Source organism: Lissotriton helveticus, chromosome 11 (assembly GCF_964261635.1).
Source record: "Lissotriton helveticus chromosome 11, aLisHel1.1, whole genome shotgun sequence".
Taxonomy (NCBI): Eukaryota; Metazoa; Chordata; class Amphibia; order Caudata; family Salamandridae; genus Lissotriton; species Lissotriton helveticus.
The window spans coordinates 38,175,022-38,191,325 of record NC_136072.1 but is presented as its reverse complement, the minus strand read 5'-3'; the positions used below and the strand labels follow the sequence as shown (position 1 = coordinate 38,191,325).

General features: G+C 43.6%; 18 non-coding genes across 18 annotated transcripts; all 18 read left to right on the top strand.

Moving 5' to 3' along the window:
- Positions 1–1,082: 1,082 nt before the first annotated feature.
- On the top strand, positions 1,083–1,154 carry TRNAM-CAU (transfer RNA methionine (anticodon CAU)). The gene has a single exon. It is a non-coding gene; the product is annotated as a tRNA-Met (tRNA).
- A 547-nt stretch (positions 1,155–1,701) lies between these two features.
- Positions 1,702–1,773, top strand: TRNAG-UCC (transfer RNA glycine (anticodon UCC)). Its single transcript has one exon. It is a non-coding gene; the product is annotated as a tRNA-Gly (tRNA).
- A 628-nt stretch (positions 1,774–2,401) lies between these two features.
- Positions 2,402–2,473, top strand: TRNAM-CAU (transfer RNA methionine (anticodon CAU)). Its single transcript has one exon. It is a non-coding gene; the product is annotated as a tRNA-Met (tRNA).
- Positions 2,474–3,977: 1,504 nt separating this feature from the next.
- TRNAM-CAU (transfer RNA methionine (anticodon CAU)) lies at positions 3,978–4,049 on the top strand. The gene has a single exon. It is a non-coding gene; the product is annotated as a tRNA-Met (tRNA).
- Positions 4,050–4,596: 547 nt separating this feature from the next.
- TRNAG-UCC (transfer RNA glycine (anticodon UCC)) lies at positions 4,597–4,668 on the top strand. Its single transcript has one exon. It is a non-coding gene; the product is annotated as a tRNA-Gly (tRNA).
- Positions 4,669–5,296: 628 nt separating this feature from the next.
- On the top strand, positions 5,297–5,368 carry TRNAM-CAU (transfer RNA methionine (anticodon CAU)). The gene has a single exon. It is a non-coding gene; the product is annotated as a tRNA-Met (tRNA).
- Positions 5,369–5,917: 549 nt separating this feature from the next.
- Positions 5,918–5,989, top strand: TRNAG-CCC (transfer RNA glycine (anticodon CCC)). Its single transcript has one exon. It is a non-coding gene; the product is annotated as a tRNA-Gly (tRNA).
- An 883-nt stretch (positions 5,990–6,872) lies between these two features.
- On the top strand, positions 6,873–6,944 carry TRNAM-CAU (transfer RNA methionine (anticodon CAU)). The gene has a single exon. It is a non-coding gene; the product is annotated as a tRNA-Met (tRNA).
- Positions 6,945–8,812: 1,868 nt separating this feature from the next.
- On the top strand, positions 8,813–8,884 carry TRNAG-CCC (transfer RNA glycine (anticodon CCC)). Its single transcript has one exon. It is a non-coding gene; the product is annotated as a tRNA-Gly (tRNA).
- An 883-nt stretch (positions 8,885–9,767) lies between these two features.
- On the top strand, positions 9,768–9,839 carry TRNAM-CAU (transfer RNA methionine (anticodon CAU)). The gene has a single exon. It is a non-coding gene; the product is annotated as a tRNA-Met (tRNA).
- A 548-nt stretch (positions 9,840–10,387) lies between these two features.
- Positions 10,388–10,459, top strand: TRNAG-UCC (transfer RNA glycine (anticodon UCC)). Its single transcript has one exon. It is a non-coding gene; the product is annotated as a tRNA-Gly (tRNA).
- A 628-nt stretch (positions 10,460–11,087) lies between these two features.
- Positions 11,088–11,159, top strand: TRNAM-CAU (transfer RNA methionine (anticodon CAU)). Its single transcript has one exon. It is a non-coding gene; the product is annotated as a tRNA-Met (tRNA).
- A 549-nt stretch (positions 11,160–11,708) lies between these two features.
- TRNAG-CCC (transfer RNA glycine (anticodon CCC)) lies at positions 11,709–11,780 on the top strand. Its single transcript has one exon. It is a non-coding gene; the product is annotated as a tRNA-Gly (tRNA).
- Positions 11,781–12,663: 883 nt separating this feature from the next.
- On the top strand, positions 12,664–12,735 carry TRNAM-CAU (transfer RNA methionine (anticodon CAU)). The gene has a single exon. It is a non-coding gene; the product is annotated as a tRNA-Met (tRNA).
- A 547-nt stretch (positions 12,736–13,282) lies between these two features.
- Positions 13,283–13,354, top strand: TRNAG-UCC (transfer RNA glycine (anticodon UCC)). Its single transcript has one exon. It is a non-coding gene; the product is annotated as a tRNA-Gly (tRNA).
- Positions 13,355–13,982: 628 nt separating this feature from the next.
- Positions 13,983–14,054, top strand: TRNAM-CAU (transfer RNA methionine (anticodon CAU)). Its single transcript has one exon. It is a non-coding gene; the product is annotated as a tRNA-Met (tRNA).
- A 1,505-nt stretch (positions 14,055–15,559) lies between these two features.
- Positions 15,560–15,631, top strand: TRNAM-CAU (transfer RNA methionine (anticodon CAU)). The gene has a single exon. It is a non-coding gene; the product is annotated as a tRNA-Met (tRNA).
- Positions 15,632–16,179: 548 nt separating this feature from the next.
- On the top strand, positions 16,180–16,251 carry TRNAG-UCC (transfer RNA glycine (anticodon UCC)). The gene has a single exon. It is a non-coding gene; the product is annotated as a tRNA-Gly (tRNA).
- Positions 16,252–16,304: the final 53 nt, after the last annotated feature.

Here is a 16,304-nt window from a genome sequence, read left to right as displayed (position 1 = left end):
CTCTGCAAATAACGTTCTACTGCTTTTCATGTTGGTATCTAAACCAAATGCACCATTGAAGCTGGTGCAAGATAGTCATTGATCTCTGAGTCATAATATTTAGAACCGAGAGCGCAAATGTCAGAGGGCGTTGGTGGTATAGTGGAGAGCATAGCTCCTTCCCAAGCAGTTGACCCGGGTTTGATTCCCGGCCAACGCAATGCAAATACTTATATATTCTGCAAGCAGGATATACTTTAATTCAACATTTCACAAAATGGAAATATCATGAACAGATTAATCAGCCATATATAAAGAAATAAACAAATACGTAGGCAAACCTCTCGATCGCCCCTTCTGCTACATTCATTGTCCTAATATATGATAAGTTTCATAAAGCAGAGTCACCACTCACATGTGCTGGTAATAAATATGTTACAGTGGGCAGACAATGAAAGGGCTGAGGCCCGACCAGACATTATAACTCTAGCATCTCTATGTTAGAAAGCATTTCTAGGCAATATCTAGCCTCTGAAAAAAATATACAAGATCCACCGATAAATCTGTCAAAAGTCCTTAACATTTTGTGCATACTTGTGCTCTCACCTGCATGTAGCGCCACCTTGTAGCTGTCGAAGGTAACTGCGGCTCACAAAATGCTTTATCAGAAGGCAAGTTGAGAGGAATCCAAGAGGCAGATGTCCATGGAAAGAGCGTCTCACTGCAGCAGGAAGGTTGGATGATTCAAATTTGCATAGTTTCCTGTCCAACGTCCACAACGCTCCCAAACGCTCAAAAGCCTCGCCCTCACCGGGTAGATCTCTGGCACCCAGGTAAAGACAAATCCTGAGCATGCTAGCGCTAGTATCACAGAGAGAGATATAGAGGGTTCAAGAGCTGCTGTCTTGATAAAGGTTTGAAACGGCTAGTGCCTGAGAGTGTCTGACTTTCAGTTATGACTGATTGTGAGAGGGGAAGATGAAGTTTTTCTATACCCAGCATGCCTTGCGATATACTTAGGCAAATGAGGTGAGAGCCCGACCAATCCCACGCTACTCTGCTGAATGCTCCTCATCTGCATAAAGAGAACACTTTCCCAAAGCAGCAGAGTGGCGCAGCGGAAGCGTGCTGGGCCCATAACCCAGAGGTCGATGGATCGAAACCATCCTCTGCTAATTTTGCTTGATTTTTCTTCCAAGGACCAAGCTGTCATTTCCAGGCTGCCAGCAAGGAAAAGCGCAAGCTTGTGCCAGCTATGGTAGAAACGACTTCTGAACTATCTGTGTCTGCTGAAATACAAGAGAGGGATCGTCAAAGGATCCACCCTGTACCTTGAAAGTAAAGACACACAATAATAAGCATAAATGACTGGTGGGACCTTCACACACTTTTCTGGGCATGCTTTGAATATCATTCTTCCCTTTTTGTTCTGCTCTTATCTATCTCCTGGGCATTTCCTGGAATGTTCTCTCTTTCTTTTCCCTGCTTTGCTTCCCATGCTGCCTCTATATGTTCATATCCATTATTTGTACTGCTGCTTACCATTCTTCTCTTCTTCACAGCTTTGTCCTTGGTTTCAATCCCAGTTCCTTACAATCTGCTAAAACCTTTCTATTGCTTCTCATGTTGGTATCTAAACCAAATGCACCATTGAAGCTGGTGCAAGATAGACATTGAACTCAGGGTCGTAATGTTTAGAACCGAGATTGCACAGATCAGAGGGCGTTGGTGGTATAGTGGTGAGCATAGCTGCCTTCCAAGCAGTTGACCCGGGTTCGATTCCCGGCCAACGCAGTACCAATTCTTAAATATTCTGCAATCAGGATATATTTTAATGCAACATGTCACAAAATGGAAATATCATGAACAGATTAATCAGCCATTATATAAAAAATAAACAAATATGTAGGCAAGCATCTCGATCGCCCCTTCTGCTATACTCATTGTCCTACTATATGATAAGTTTCATAAAGCAGAGTCACCACTCACATGAGCTGGTAATAAATATGTTACAGTGGGAAGACAATGAACGGGCTGAGGCCCGACCACACATTATAACTAAAGCATCTCTATGTTAAAAAGCATTCCTAGGTAATGTCTAGCCTCTGAAAAAAATATGTAAAATCCATCGATAAATCTGGCAAAAGTCCCCAATATTTTGGGCATACTTGTGCTCTCACCTGAATGTAGCGCCACCTTGTAGGCGCCGAAGGTAACTGCGGCTCACAAAATGTTTTATCAGAAGGCAAGTTGAGAGGAATCCAAGAGGCAGATGTCCTTGGAAAGAGCCTCTGACTGCAGCAGGAAGGATGGATGCTTCAAATTTGCACAGTTTCCTGCCCATCGTCCTCTCACGTCCCGAACGCCCAGGTCACTCCCCTGAATGCTCCTCATCTGCATAAAGAGAACCCTCTGAAAAAGGAGCAGAGTGGCGCAGCGGAAGCGTGCTGGGCCCATAACCCAGAGGTCGATGGATCGAAACCATCCTCTGCTAATTTTGCTTGATTTTTCTTCCAAGGACCAAGCTGTCATTTCCACGCTGCCGGAAAGGAAAAGCGCAAGCTTGTGCCAGCTAAGTGATATAAGACTTCTCAACTACCTGTGTCTGCTGAAATACAAGAGAGGGAGTGTCAAAGGATCCACCCTGTACTTTGAAAGTAAAGACACACAATAATAAGCATACATGACTGGTGGGACCTTCAAACACTTTTCTGTGCAGGCTTTGAATTTCATTCTTCCCTTTTTGTTCTGCTCTTATCTATCTCCTGGGCATTTCATGGAATGTTCTCTCTTTCTCTTCCCTGCTTTGCTTCCCTTGCTGCCTCTATATGTTATATATATATTAATTGTACTGCTGCTTTCCATTCTTCTCTTCTGCACAGCTTTGTCCTTGGTTTTAATCCCCAGTTCCTTACCCTCTGCAAATAACGTTCTACTGCTTTTCATGTTGGTATCTAAACCAAATGCACCATTGAAGCTGGTGCAAGATAGTCATTGATCTCTGAGTCATAATATTTAGAACCGAGAGCGCAAATGTCAGAGGGCGTTGGTGGTATAGTGGAGAGCATAGCTCCTTCCCAAGCAGTTGACCCGGGTTTGATTCCCGGCCAACGCAATGCAAATACTTATATATTCTGCAAGCAGGATATACTTTAATTCAACATTTCACAAAATGGAAATATCATGAACAGATTAATCAGCCATATATAAAGAAATAAACAAATACGTAGGCAAACCTCTTGATCGCCCCTTCTGCTACATTCATTGTCCTAATATATGATAAGTTTCATAAAGCAGAGTCACCACTCACATGTGCTGGTAATAAATATGTTACAGTGGGCAGACAATGAAAGGGCTGAGGCCCGACCAGACATTATAACTCTAGCATCTCTATGTTAGAAAGCGTTTCTAGGCAATATCTAGCCTCTGAAAAAAATATACAAGATCCACCGATAAATCTGTCAAAAGTCCTTAACATTTTGTGCATACTTGTGCTCTCACCTGCATGTAGCGCCACCTTGTAGCTGTCGAAGGTAACTGCGGCTCACAAAATGCTTTATCAGAAGGCAAGTTGAGAGGAATCCAAGAGGCAGATGTCCATGGAAAGAGCGTCTCACTGCAGCAGGAAGGTTGGATGATTCAAATTTGCATAGTTTCCTGTCCAACGTCCACAACGCTCCCAAACGCTCAAAAGCCTCGCCCTCACCGGGTAGATCTCTGGCACCCAGGTAAAGACAAATCCTGAGCATGCTAGCGCTAGTATCACAGAGAGAGATATAGAGGGTTCAAGAGCTGCTGTCTTGATAAAGGTTTGAAACGGCTAGTGCCTGAGAGTGTCTGACTTTCAGTTATGACTGATTGTGAGAGGGGAAGATGAAGTTTTTCTATACCCAGCATGCCTTGCGATATACTTAGGCAAATGAGGTGAGAGCCCGACCAATCCCACGCTACTCTGCTGAATGCTCCTCATCTGCATAAAGAGAACACTTTCCCAAAGCAGCAGAGTGGCGCAGCGGAAGCGTGCTGGGCCCATAACCCAGAGGTCGATGGATCGAAACCATCCTCTGCTAATTTTGCTTGATTTTTCTTCCAAGGACCAAGCTGTCATTTCCAGGCTGCCAGCAAGGAAAAGCGCAAACTTGTGCCAGCTATGGTAGAAACGACTTCTGAACTATCTGTGTCTGCTGAAATACAAGAGAGGGATCGTCAAAGGATCCACCCTGTACCTTGAAAGTAAAGACACACAATAATAAGCATAAATGACTGGTGGGACCTTCACACACTTTTCTGGGCATGCTTTGAATATCATTCTTCCCTTTTTGTTCTGCTCTTATCTATCTCCTGGGCATTTCCTGGAATGTTCTCTCTTTCTTTTCCCTGCTTTGCTTCCCATGCTGCCTCTATATGTTCATATCCATTATTTGTACTGCTGCTTACCATTCTTCTCTTCTTCACAGCTTTGTCCTTGGCTTCAATCCCAGTTCCTTACAATCTGCTAAAACCTTTCTACTGCTTCTCATGTTGGTATCTAAACCAAATGCACCATTGAAGCTGGTGCAAGATAGACATTGAACTCAGGGTCGTAATGTTTAGAACCGAGATTGCACAGATCAGAGGGCGTTGGTGGTATAGTGGTGAGCATAGCTGCCTTCCAAGCAGTTGACCCGGGTTCGATTCCCGGCCAACGCAGTACCAATTCTTATATATTCTGCAATCAGGATATATTTTAATGCAACATGTCACAAAATGGAAATATCATGAACAGATTAATCAGCCATTATATAAAAAATAAACAAATATGTAGGCAAGCATCTCGATCGCCCCTTCTGCTATACTCATTGTCCTACTATATGATAAGTTTCATAAAGCAGAGTCACCACTCACATGAGCTGGTAATAAATATGTTACAGTGGGAAGACAATGAACGGGCTGAGGCCCGACCACACATTATAACTAAAGCATCTCTATGTTAAAAAGCATTCCTAGGTAATGTCTAGCCTCTGAAAAAAATATGTAAAATCCATCGATAAATCTGGCAAAAGTCCCCAATATTTTGGGCATACTTGTGCTCTCACCTGAATGTAGCGCCACCTTGTAGGCGCCGAAGGTAACTGCGGCTCACAAAATGTTTTATCAGAAGGCAAGTTGAGAGGAATCCAAGAGGCAGATGTCCTTGGAAAGAGCCTCTGACTGCAGCAGGAAGGATGGATGCTTCAAATTTGCACAGTTTCCTGCCCATCGTCCTCTCACGTCCCGAACGCCCAGGTCACTCCCCTGAATGCTCCTCATCTGCATAAAGAGAACCCTCTGAAAAAGGAGCAGAGTGGCGCAGCGGAAGCGTGCTGGGCCCATAACCCAGAGGTCGATGGATCGAAACCATCCTCTGCTAATTTTGCTTGATTTTTCTTCCAAGGACCAAGCTGTCATTTCCACGCTGCCGGAAAGGAAAAGCGCAAGCTTGTGCCAGCTAAGTGATATAAGACTTCTCAACTACCTGTGTCTGCTGAAATACAAGAGAGGGAGTGTCAAAGGATCCACCCTGTACTTTGAAAGTAAAGACACACAATAATAAGCATACATGACTGGTGGGACCTTCAAACACTTTTCTGTGCAGGCTTTGAATTTCATTCTTCCCTTTTTGTTCTGCTCTTATCTATCTCCTGGGCATTTCATGGAATGTTCTCTCTTTCTCTTCCCTGCTTTGCTTCCCTTGCTGCCTCTATATGTTATATATATATTAATCGTACTGCTGCTTTCCATTCTTCTCTTCTGCACAGCTTTGTCCTTGGTTTTAATCCCCAGTTCCTTACCCTCTGCAAATAACGTTCTACTGCTTTTCATGTTGGTATCTAAACCAAATGCACCATTGAAGCTGGTGCAAGATAGTCATTGATCTCTGAGTCATAATATTTAGAACCGAGAGTGCAAATGTCAGAGGGCGTTGGTGGTATAGTGGTGAGCATAGCTGCTTCCCAAGCAGTTGACCCGGGTTTGATTCCCGGCCAACGCAATGCAAATACTTATATATTCTGCAAGCAGGATATACTTTAATTCAACATTTCACAAAATGGAAATATCATGAACATATTAATCAGCCATATATAAAGAAATAAACTAATACGTAGGCAAACCTCTCGATCGCCCCTTCTGCTACATTCATTGTCCTAATATATGATAAGTTTCATAAAGCAGAGTCACCACTCACATGTGCTGGTAATAAATATGTTACAGTGGGCAGACAATGAAAGGGCTGAGGCCCGACCAGACATTATAACTCTAGCATCTCTATGTTAGAAAGCATTTCTAGGCAATATCTAGCCTCTGAAAAAAATATACAAGATCCACCGATAAATCTGTCAAAAGTCCTTAACATTTTGTGCATACTTGTGCTCTCACCTGCATGTAGCGCCACCTTGTAGCTGTCGAAGGTAACTGCGGCTCACAAAATGTTTTATCAGAAGGCAAGTTGAGAGGAATCCAAGAGGCAGATGTCCATGGAAAGAGCGTCTCACTGCAGCAGGAAGGTTGGATGATTCAAATTTGCATAGTTTCCTGTCCAACGTCCACAACGCTCCCAAACGCTCAAAAGCCTCGCCCTCACTGGGTAGATCTCTGGCACCCAGGTAAAGCCAAATCCTGAGCATGCTTGCGCTAGTATCACAGAGAGAGATATAGAGGGTTCAAGAGCTGCTGTCTTGATAAAGGTTTGAAACGGCTAGTGCCTGAGAGTGTCTGACTTTCAGTTATGACTGATTGTGAGAGGGGAAGATGAAGTTTTTCTATACCCAGCATGCCTTGCGATATACTTAGGCAATTGAGGTGAGAGCCCGACCAATCCCACGCTACTCTGCTGAATGCTCCTCATCTGCATAAAGAGAACACTTTCCCAAAGCAGCAGAGTGGCGCAGCGGAAGCGTGCTGGGCCCATAACCCAGAGGTCGATGGATCGAAACCATCCTCTGCTAATTTTGCTTGATTTTTCTTCCAAGGACCAAGCTGTCATTTCCAGGCTGCCAGCAAGGAAAAGCGCAAGCTTGTGCCAGCTATGGTAGAAACGACTTCTGAACTATCTGTGTCTGCTGAAATACAAGAGAGGGATCGTCAAAGGATCCACCCTGTACCTTGAAAGTAAAGACACACAATAATAAGCATAAATGACTGGTGGGACCTTCAAGCACTTTTCTGGGCATGCTTTGAATATCATTCTTCCCTTTTTGTTCTGCTCTTATCTATCTCCTGGGCATTTCCTGGAATGTTCTCTCTTTCTTTTCCCTGCTTTGCTTCCCATGCTGCCTCTATATGTTCATATCCATCATTTGTACTGCTGCTTACCATTCTTCTCTTCTTCACAGCTTTGTCCTTGGTTTCAATCCCAGTTCCTTACAATCTGCTAAAACCTTTCTACTGCTTCTCATGTTGGTATCTAAACCAAATGCACCATTGAAGCTGGTGCAAGATAGACATTGAACTCAGGGTCGTAATGTTTAGAACCGAGATTGCACAGATCAGAGGGTGTCGGTGGTATAGTGGTGAGCATAGCTGCCTTCCAAGCAGTTGACCCGGGTTCGATTCCCGGCCAACGCAGTACCAATTCTTATATATTCTGCAATCAGGATATATTTTAATGCAACATGTCACAAAATGGAAATATCATGAACAGATTAATCAGCCATTATATAAAAAATAAACAAATATGTAGGCAAGCATCTCGATCGCCCCTTCTGCTATACTCATTGTCCTACTATATGATAAGTTTCATAAAGCAGAGTCACCACTCACATGAGCTGGTAATAAATATGTTACAGTGGGAAGACAATGAACGGGCTGAGGCCCGACCACACATTATAACTAAAGCATCTCTATGTTAAAAAGCATTCCTAGGTAATGTCTAGCCTCTGAAAAAAATATGTAAAATCCATCGATAAATCTGGCAAAAGTCCCCAATATTTTGGGCATACTTGTGCTCTCACCTGAATGTAGCGCCACCTTGTAGGCGCCGAAGGTAACTGCGGCTCACAAAATGTTTTATCAGAAGGCAAGTTGAGAGGAATCCAAGAGGCAGATGTCCTTGGAAAGAGCCTCTCACTGCAGCAGGAAGGATGGATGCTTCAAATTTGCACAGTTTCCTGCCCATCGTCCTCTCACGTCCCGAACGCCCACGTCACTCCCCTGAATGCTCCTCATCTGCATAAAGAGAACACTCTGAAAAAGGAGCAGAGTGGTGCAGCGGAAGCGTGCTGGGCCCATAACCCAGAGGTCGATGGATCGAAACCATCCTCTGCTAATTTTGCTTGATTTTTCTTCCAAGGACCAAGCTGTCATTTCCACGCTGCCGGAAAGGAAAAGCGCAAGCTTGTGCCAGCTAAGTGATATAAGACTTCTCAACTACCTGTGTCTGCTGAAATACAAGAGAGGGAGTGTCAAAGGATCCACCCTGTACTTTTAAAGTAAAGACACACAATAATAAGCATACATGACTGGTGGGACCTTCAAACACTTTTCTGTGCAGGCTTTGAATTTCATTCTTCCCTTTTTGTTCTGCTCTTATCTATCTCCTGGGCATTTCATGGAATGTTCTCTCTTTCTCTTCCCTGCTTTGCTTCCCTTGCTGCCTCTATATGTTATATATATATTAATTGTACTGCTGCTTTCCATTCTTCTCTTCTGCACAGCTTTGTCCTTGGTTTTAATCCCCAGTTCCTTACCCTCTGCAAATAACGTTCTACTGCTTTTCATGTTGATATCTAAACCAAATGCACCATTGAAGCTGGTGCAAGATAGTCATTGATCTCTGAGTCATAATATTTAGAACCGAGAGCCCAAATGTCAGAGGGCGTTGGTGGTACAGTGGTGAGCATAGCTGCTTCCCAAGCAGTTGACCTGGGTTCGATTCCCGGCCAACGCAATGCAAATACTTATATATTCTGCAAGCAGGATATACTTTAATTCAACATTTCACAAAATGGAAATATTATGAACAGATTAATCAGCCATATATAAAGAAATAAACAAATACGTAGGCAAACCTCTCGATCGCCCCTTCTGCTACATTCATTGTCCTACTATATGATAAGTTTCATAAAGCAGAGTCACCACTCACATGTGCTGGTAATAAATATGTCACAGTGGGCAGACAATGAAAGGGCTGAGGCCCGATCAGACATTATAACTCTAGCATCTCTATGTTAGAAAGCATTTCTAGGCAATATCTAGCCTCTGAAAAAAATATACAAGATCCACCGATAAATCTGTCAAAAGTCCTTAACATTTTGTGCATACTTGTGCTCTCACTTGCATGTAGCGCCACCTTGTAGCTGTCGAAGGTAACTGCGGCTCACAAAATATTTTATCAGAAGGCAAGTTGAGAGGAATCCAAGAGGCAGATGTCCATGGAAAGAGCGTCTCACTGCAGCAGGAAGGTTGGATGATTCAAATTTGCATAGTTTCCTGTCCAACGTCCACAACGCTCCCAAACGCTCAAAAGCCTCGCCCTCACCAGGTAGATCTCTGGCACCCAGGTAAAGCCAAATCCTGAGCATGCTAGCGCTAGTATCACAGAGAGAGATATAGAGGGTTCAAGAGCTGCTGTCTTGATAAAGGTTTGAAATGGCTAGTGCCTGAGAGTGTCTGACTTTCAGTTATGACTGATTGTGAGAGGGGAAGATGAAGTTTTTCTATACCCAGCATGCCTTGCGATATACTTAGGCAATTGAGGTGAGAGCCCGACCAATCCCACGCTACTCTGCTGAATGCTCCTCATCTGCATAAAGAGAACACTTTCCCAAAGCAGCAGAGTGGCGCAGCGGAAGCGTGCTGGGCCCATAACCCAGAGGTCGATGGATCGAAACCATCCTCTGCTAATTTTGCTTGATTTTTCTTCCAAGGACCAAGCTGTCATTTCCAGGCTGCCAGCAAGGAAAAGCGCAAGCTTGTGCCAGCTATGGTAGAAATGACTTCTGAACTATCTGTGTCTGCTGAAATACAAGAGAGGGATCGTCAAAGGATCCACCCTGTACCTTGAAAGTAAAGACACACAATAATAAGCATAAATGACTTGTGGGACCTTCAAGCACTTTTCTGGGCATGCTTTGAATATCATTCTTCCCTTTTTGTTCTGCTCTTATGTATCTCCTGGGCATTTCCTTGAATGTTCTCTCTTTCTTTTCCCTGCTTTGCTTCCCATGCTGCCTCTATATGTTCATATCCATTATTTGTACTGCTGCTTACCATTCTTCTCTTCTTCACAGCTTTGTCCTTGGTTTCAATCCCAGTTCCTTACAATCTGCTAAAACCTTTCTACTGCTTCTCATGTAAGGTATCTAAACCAAATGCACCATTGAAGCTGGTGCAAGATAGACATTGAACTCAGGGTCGTAATGTTTAGAACCGAGATTGCACAGATCAGAGGGAGTTGGTGGTATAGTGGTGAGCATAGCTGCCTTCCAAGCAGTTGACCCGGGTTCGATTCCCGGCCAACGCAGTACCAATTCTTATATATTCTGCAATCAGGATATATTTTAATGCAACATGTCACAAAATGGAAATATCATGAACAGATTAATCAGCCATTATATAAAAAATAAATAAATATGTAGGCAAGCATCTCGATCGCCCCTTCTGCTATACTCATTGTCCTACTATATGATAAGTTTCATAAAGCAGAGTCACCACTCACATGAGCTGGTAATAAATATGTTACAGTGGGAAGACAATGAACGGGCTGAGGCCCAACCACACATTATAACTAAAGCATCTCTATGTTAAAAAGCATTCCTAGGTAATGTCTAGCCTCTGAAAAAAATATGTAAAATCCATCGATAAATCTGGCAAAAGTCCCCAATATTTTGGGCATACTTGTGCTCTCACCTGAATGTAGCGCCACCTTGTAGGCGCCGAAGGTAACTGCGGCTCACAAAATGTTTTATCAGAAGGCAAGTTGAGAGGAATCCAAGAGGCAGATGTCCTTGGAAAGAGCCTCTGACTGCAGCAGGAAGGATGGATGCTTCAAATTTGCACAGTTTCCTGCCCATCGTCCTCTCACGTCCCGAACGCCCACGTCACTCCCCTGAATGCTCCTCATCTGCATAAAGAGAACACTCTGAAAAAGGAGCAGAGTGGCGCAGCGGAAGCGTGCTGGGCCCATAACCCAGAGGTCGATGGATCGAAACCATCCTCTGCTAATTTTGCTTGATTTTTCTTCCAAGGACCAAGCTGTCATTTCCACGCTGCCGGAAAGGAAAAGCGCAAGCTTGTGCCAGCTAAGTGATATAAGACTTCTCAACTACCTGTGTCTGCTGAAATACAAGAGAGGGAGTGTCAAAGGATCCACCCTGTACTTTGAAAGTAAAGACACACAATAATAAGCATACATGACTGGTGGGACCTTCAAACACTTTTCTGTGCAGGCTTTGAATTTCATTCTTCCCTTTTTGTTCTGCTCTTATCTATCTCCTGGGCATTTCATGGAATGTTCTCTCTTTCTCTTCCCTGCTTTGCTTCCCTTGCTGCCTCTATATGTTATATATATATTAATTGTACTGCTGCTTTCCATTCTTCTCTTCTGCACAGCTTTGTCCTTGGTTTTAATCCCCAGTTCCTTACCCTCTGCAAATAACGTTCTACTGCTTTTCATGTTGATATCTAAACCAAATGCACCATTGAAGCTGGTGCAAGATAGTCATTGATCTCGGAGTCATAATATTTAGAACCGAGAGCGCAAATGTCAGAGGGCGTTGGTGGTATAGTGGTGAGCATAGCTGCTTCCCAAGCAGTTGACCCAGGTTCAATTCCCGGCCAACGCAATGCAAATACTTATATATTCTGCAAGCAGGATATACTTTAATTCAACATTTCACAAAATGGAAATATCATGAACAGATTAATCAGCCATATATAAAGAAATAAACAAATAAGTAGGCAAACCTCTCGATTGCCCCTTCTGCTACATTTATTGTCCTAATATATGATAAGTTTCATAAAGCAGAGTCACCACTCACATGTGCTGGTAATAAATATTTTACAGTGGGCAGACAATGAAAGGGCTGAGGCCCGACCAGACATTATAACTCTAGCATCTCTATGTTAGAAAGCATTTCTAGGCAATATCTAGCCTCTGAAAAAAATATACAAGATCCACCGATAAATCTGTCAAAAGTCCTTAACATTTTGTGCATACTTGTGCTCTCACCTGCATGTAGCGCCACCTTGTAGCTGTCGAAGGTAACTGCGGCTCACAAAATGTTTTATCAGAAGGCAAGTTGAGAGGAATCCAAGAGGCAGATGTCCATGGAAAGAGCGTCTCACTGCAGCAGGAAGGTTGGATGATTCAAATTTGCATAGTTTCCTGTCCAACGTCCACAACGCTCCCAAACGCTCAAAAGCCACGCCCTCACCGGGTAGATCTCTGGCACCCAGGTAAAGCCAAATCCTGAGCATGCTAGCGCTAGTATCACAGAGAGAGATATAGAGGGTTCAAGAGCTGCTGTCTTGATAAAGGTTTGAAATGGCTAGTGCCTGAGAGTGTCTGACTTTCAGTTATGACTGATTGTGAGAGGGGAAGATGAAGTTTTTCTATACCCAGCATGCCTTGCGATATACTTAGGCAAATGAGGTGAGAGCCCGACCAATCCCACGCTACTCTGCTGAATGCTCCTCATCTGCATAAAGAGAACACTTTCCCAAAGCAGCAGAGTGGCGCAGCGGAAGCGTGCTGGGCCCATAACCCAGAGGTCGATGGATCGAAACCATCCTCTGCTAATTTTGCTTGATTTTTCTTCCAAGGACCAAGCTGTCATTTCCAGGCTGCCAGCAAGGAAAAGCGCAAGCTTGTGCCAGCTATGGTAGAAACGACTTCTGAACTATCTGTGTCTGCTGAAATACATGAGAGGGATCGTCAAAGGATCCACCCTGTACCTTGAAAGTAAAGACACACAATAATAAGCATAAATGACTGGTGGGACCTTCACACACTTTTCTGGGCATGCTTTGAATATCATTCTTCCCTTTTTGTTCTGCTCTTATCTATCTCCTGGGCATTTCCTGGAATGTTCTCTCTTTCTTTTCCCTGCTTTGCTTCCCATGCTGCCTCTATATGTTCATATCCATTATTTGTACTGCTGCTTACCATTCTTCTCTTCTTCACAGCTTTGTCCTTGGCTTCAATCCCAGTTCCTTACAATCTGCTAAAACCTTTCTACTGCTTCTCATGTTGGTATCTAAACCAAATGCACCATTGAAGTTGGTGCAAGATAGACATTGAACTCAGGGTCGTAATGTTTAGAACCGAGATTGCACAGATCAGAGGGCGTTGGTGGTATAGTGGTGAGCATAGCTGCCTTCCAAGCAGTTGACCCGGGTTCGATTCCCGGCCAACGCAGTACCAATTCTTATATATTCTGCAATCAGGATATATTTTAATGCAACATGTCACAAAATGGAAATATCATGAACAGATTAATCAGCCATTATATAAAAAATAAACAAATATGTAGGCAAGCATCTCGATCGCCCCTTCTGCTATACTCATTGTCCTACTATATGATAAGTTTCATAAAGCAGAGTCACCACTCACATGAGCTGGTAATAAATATGTTACAGTGGGAAGACAATGAACGGGCTGAGGCCCGACCACACATTATAACTAAAGCATCTCTATGTTAAAAAGCATTCCTAGGTAATGTCTAGCCTCTGAAAAAAATATGTAAAATCCATCGATAAATCTGGCAAAAGTCCCCAATATTTTGGGCATACTTGTGCTCTCACCTGAATGTAGCGCCACCTTGTAGGCGCCGAAGGTAACTGCGGCTCACAAAATGTTTTATCAGAAGGCAAGTTGAGAGGAATCCAAGAGGCAGATGTCCTTGGAAAGAGCCTCTGACTGCAGCAGGAAGGATGGATGCTTCAAATTTGCACAGTTTCCTGCCCATCGTCCTCTCACGTCCCGAACGCCCACGTCACTCCCCTGAATGCTCCTCATCTGCATAAAGAGAACACTCTGAAAAAGGAGCAGAGTGGCGCAGCGGAAGCGTGCTGGGCCCATAACCCAGAGGTCGATGGATCGAAACCATCCTCTGCTAATTTTGCTTGATTTTTCTTCCAAGGACCAAGCTGTAATTTCCACGCTGCCGGAAAGGAAAAGCGCAAGCTTGTGCCAGCTAAGTGATATAAGACTTCTCAACTACCTGTGTCTGCTGAAATACAAGAGAGGGAGTGTCAAAGGATCCACCCTGTACTTTGAAAGTAAAGACACATAATAATAAGCATACATGACTGGTGGGACCTTCAAACAATTTTCTGTGCAGGCTTTGAATTTCATTCTTCCCTTTTTGTTCTGCTCTTATCTATCTCCTGGGCATTTCATGGAATGTTCTCTCTTTCTCTTCCCTGCTTTGCTTCCCTTGCTGCCTCTATATGTTATATATATATCAATTGTACTGCTGCTTTCCATTCTTCTCTTCTGCACAGCTTTGTCCTTGGTTTTAATCCCCAGTTCCTTACCCTCTGCAAATAACGTTCTACTGCTTTTCATGTTGGTATCTAAACCAAATGCACCATTGAAGCTGGTGCAAGATAGTCATTGATCTCTGAGTCATAATATTTAGAACCGAGAGCGCAAATGTCAGAGGGCGTTGGTGGTATAGTGGAGAGCATAGCTCCTTCCCAAGCAGTTGACCCGGGTTTGATTCCCGGCCAACGCAATGCAAATACTTATATATTCTGCATGCAGGATATACTTTAATTCAACATTTCACAAAATGGAAATATCATGAACAGATTAATCAGCCATATATAAAGAAATAAACAAATACGTAGGCAAACCTCTTGATCGCCCCTTCTGCTACATTCATTGTCCTAATATATGATAAGTTTCATAAAGCAGAGTCACCACTCACATGTGCTGGTAATAAATATGTTACAGTGGGCAGACAATGAAAGGGCTGAGGCCCGACCAGACATTATAACTCTAGCATCTCTATGTTAGAAAGCATTTCTAGGCAATATCTAGCCTCTGAAAAAAATATACAAGATCCACCGATAAATCTGTCAAAAGTCCTTAACATTTTGTGCATACTTGTGCTCTCACCTGCATGTAGCGCCACCTTGTAGCTGTCGAAGGTAACTGCGGCTCACAAAATGCTTTATCAGAAGGCAAGTTGAGAGGAATCCAAGAGGCAGATGTCCATGGAAAGAGCGTCTCACTGCAGCAGGAAGGTTGGATGATTCAAATTTGCATAGTTTCCTGTCCAACGTCCACAACGCTCAAAAGCCTCACACCGGGCAAGCCCTCACCGGGTAGATCTCTGGCACCCAGGTAAAGACAAATCCTGAGCATGCTAGCGCTAGTATCACAGAGAGAGATATAGAGGGTTCAAGAGCTGCTGTCTTGATAAAGGTTTGAAACGGCTAGTGCCTGAGAGTGTCTGACTTTCAGTTATGACTGATTGTGAGAGGGGAAGATTAAGTTTTTCTATACCCAGCATGCCTTGCGATATACTTAGGCAAATGAGGTGAGAGCCCGACCAATCCCACGCTACTCTGCTGAATGCTCCTCATCTGCATAAAGAGAACACTTTCCCAAAGCAGCAGAGTGGCGCAGCGGAAGCGTGCTGGGCCCATAACCCAGAGGTCGATGGATCGAAACCATCCTCTGCTAATTTTGCTTGATTTTTCTTCCAAGGACCAAGCTGTCATTTCCAGGCTGCCAGCAAGGAAAAGCGCAAGCTTGTGCCAGCTATGGTAGAAACGACTTCTGAACTATCTGTGTCTGCTGAAATACAAGAGAGGGATCGTCAAAGGATCCACCCATGTTCCTTGAAAGTAAAGACACACAATAATAAGCATAAATGACTGGTGGGACCTTCACACACTTTTCTGGGCATGCTTTGAATATCATTCTTCCCTTTTTGTTCTGCTCTTATCTATCTCCTGGGCATTTCCTGGAATGTTCTCTCTTTCTTTTCCCTGCTTTGCTTCCCATGCTGCCTCTATATGTTCATATCCATTATTTGTACTGCTGCTTACCATTCTTCTCTTCTTCACAGCTTTGTCCTTGGTTTCAATCCCAGTTCCTTACAATCTGCTAAAACCTTTCTACTGCTTCTCATGTTGGTATCTAAACCAAATGCACCATTGAAGCTGGTGCAAGATAGACATTGAACTCAGGGTCGTAATGTTTAGAACCGAGCTTGCACAGATCAGAGGGCGTTGGTGGTATAGTGGTGAGCATAGCTGCCTTCCAAGCAGTTGACCCGGGTTCGATTCCCGGCCAACGCAGTACCAATTCTTATATATTCTGCAATCAGGATATATTTTAATGCAACATGTCA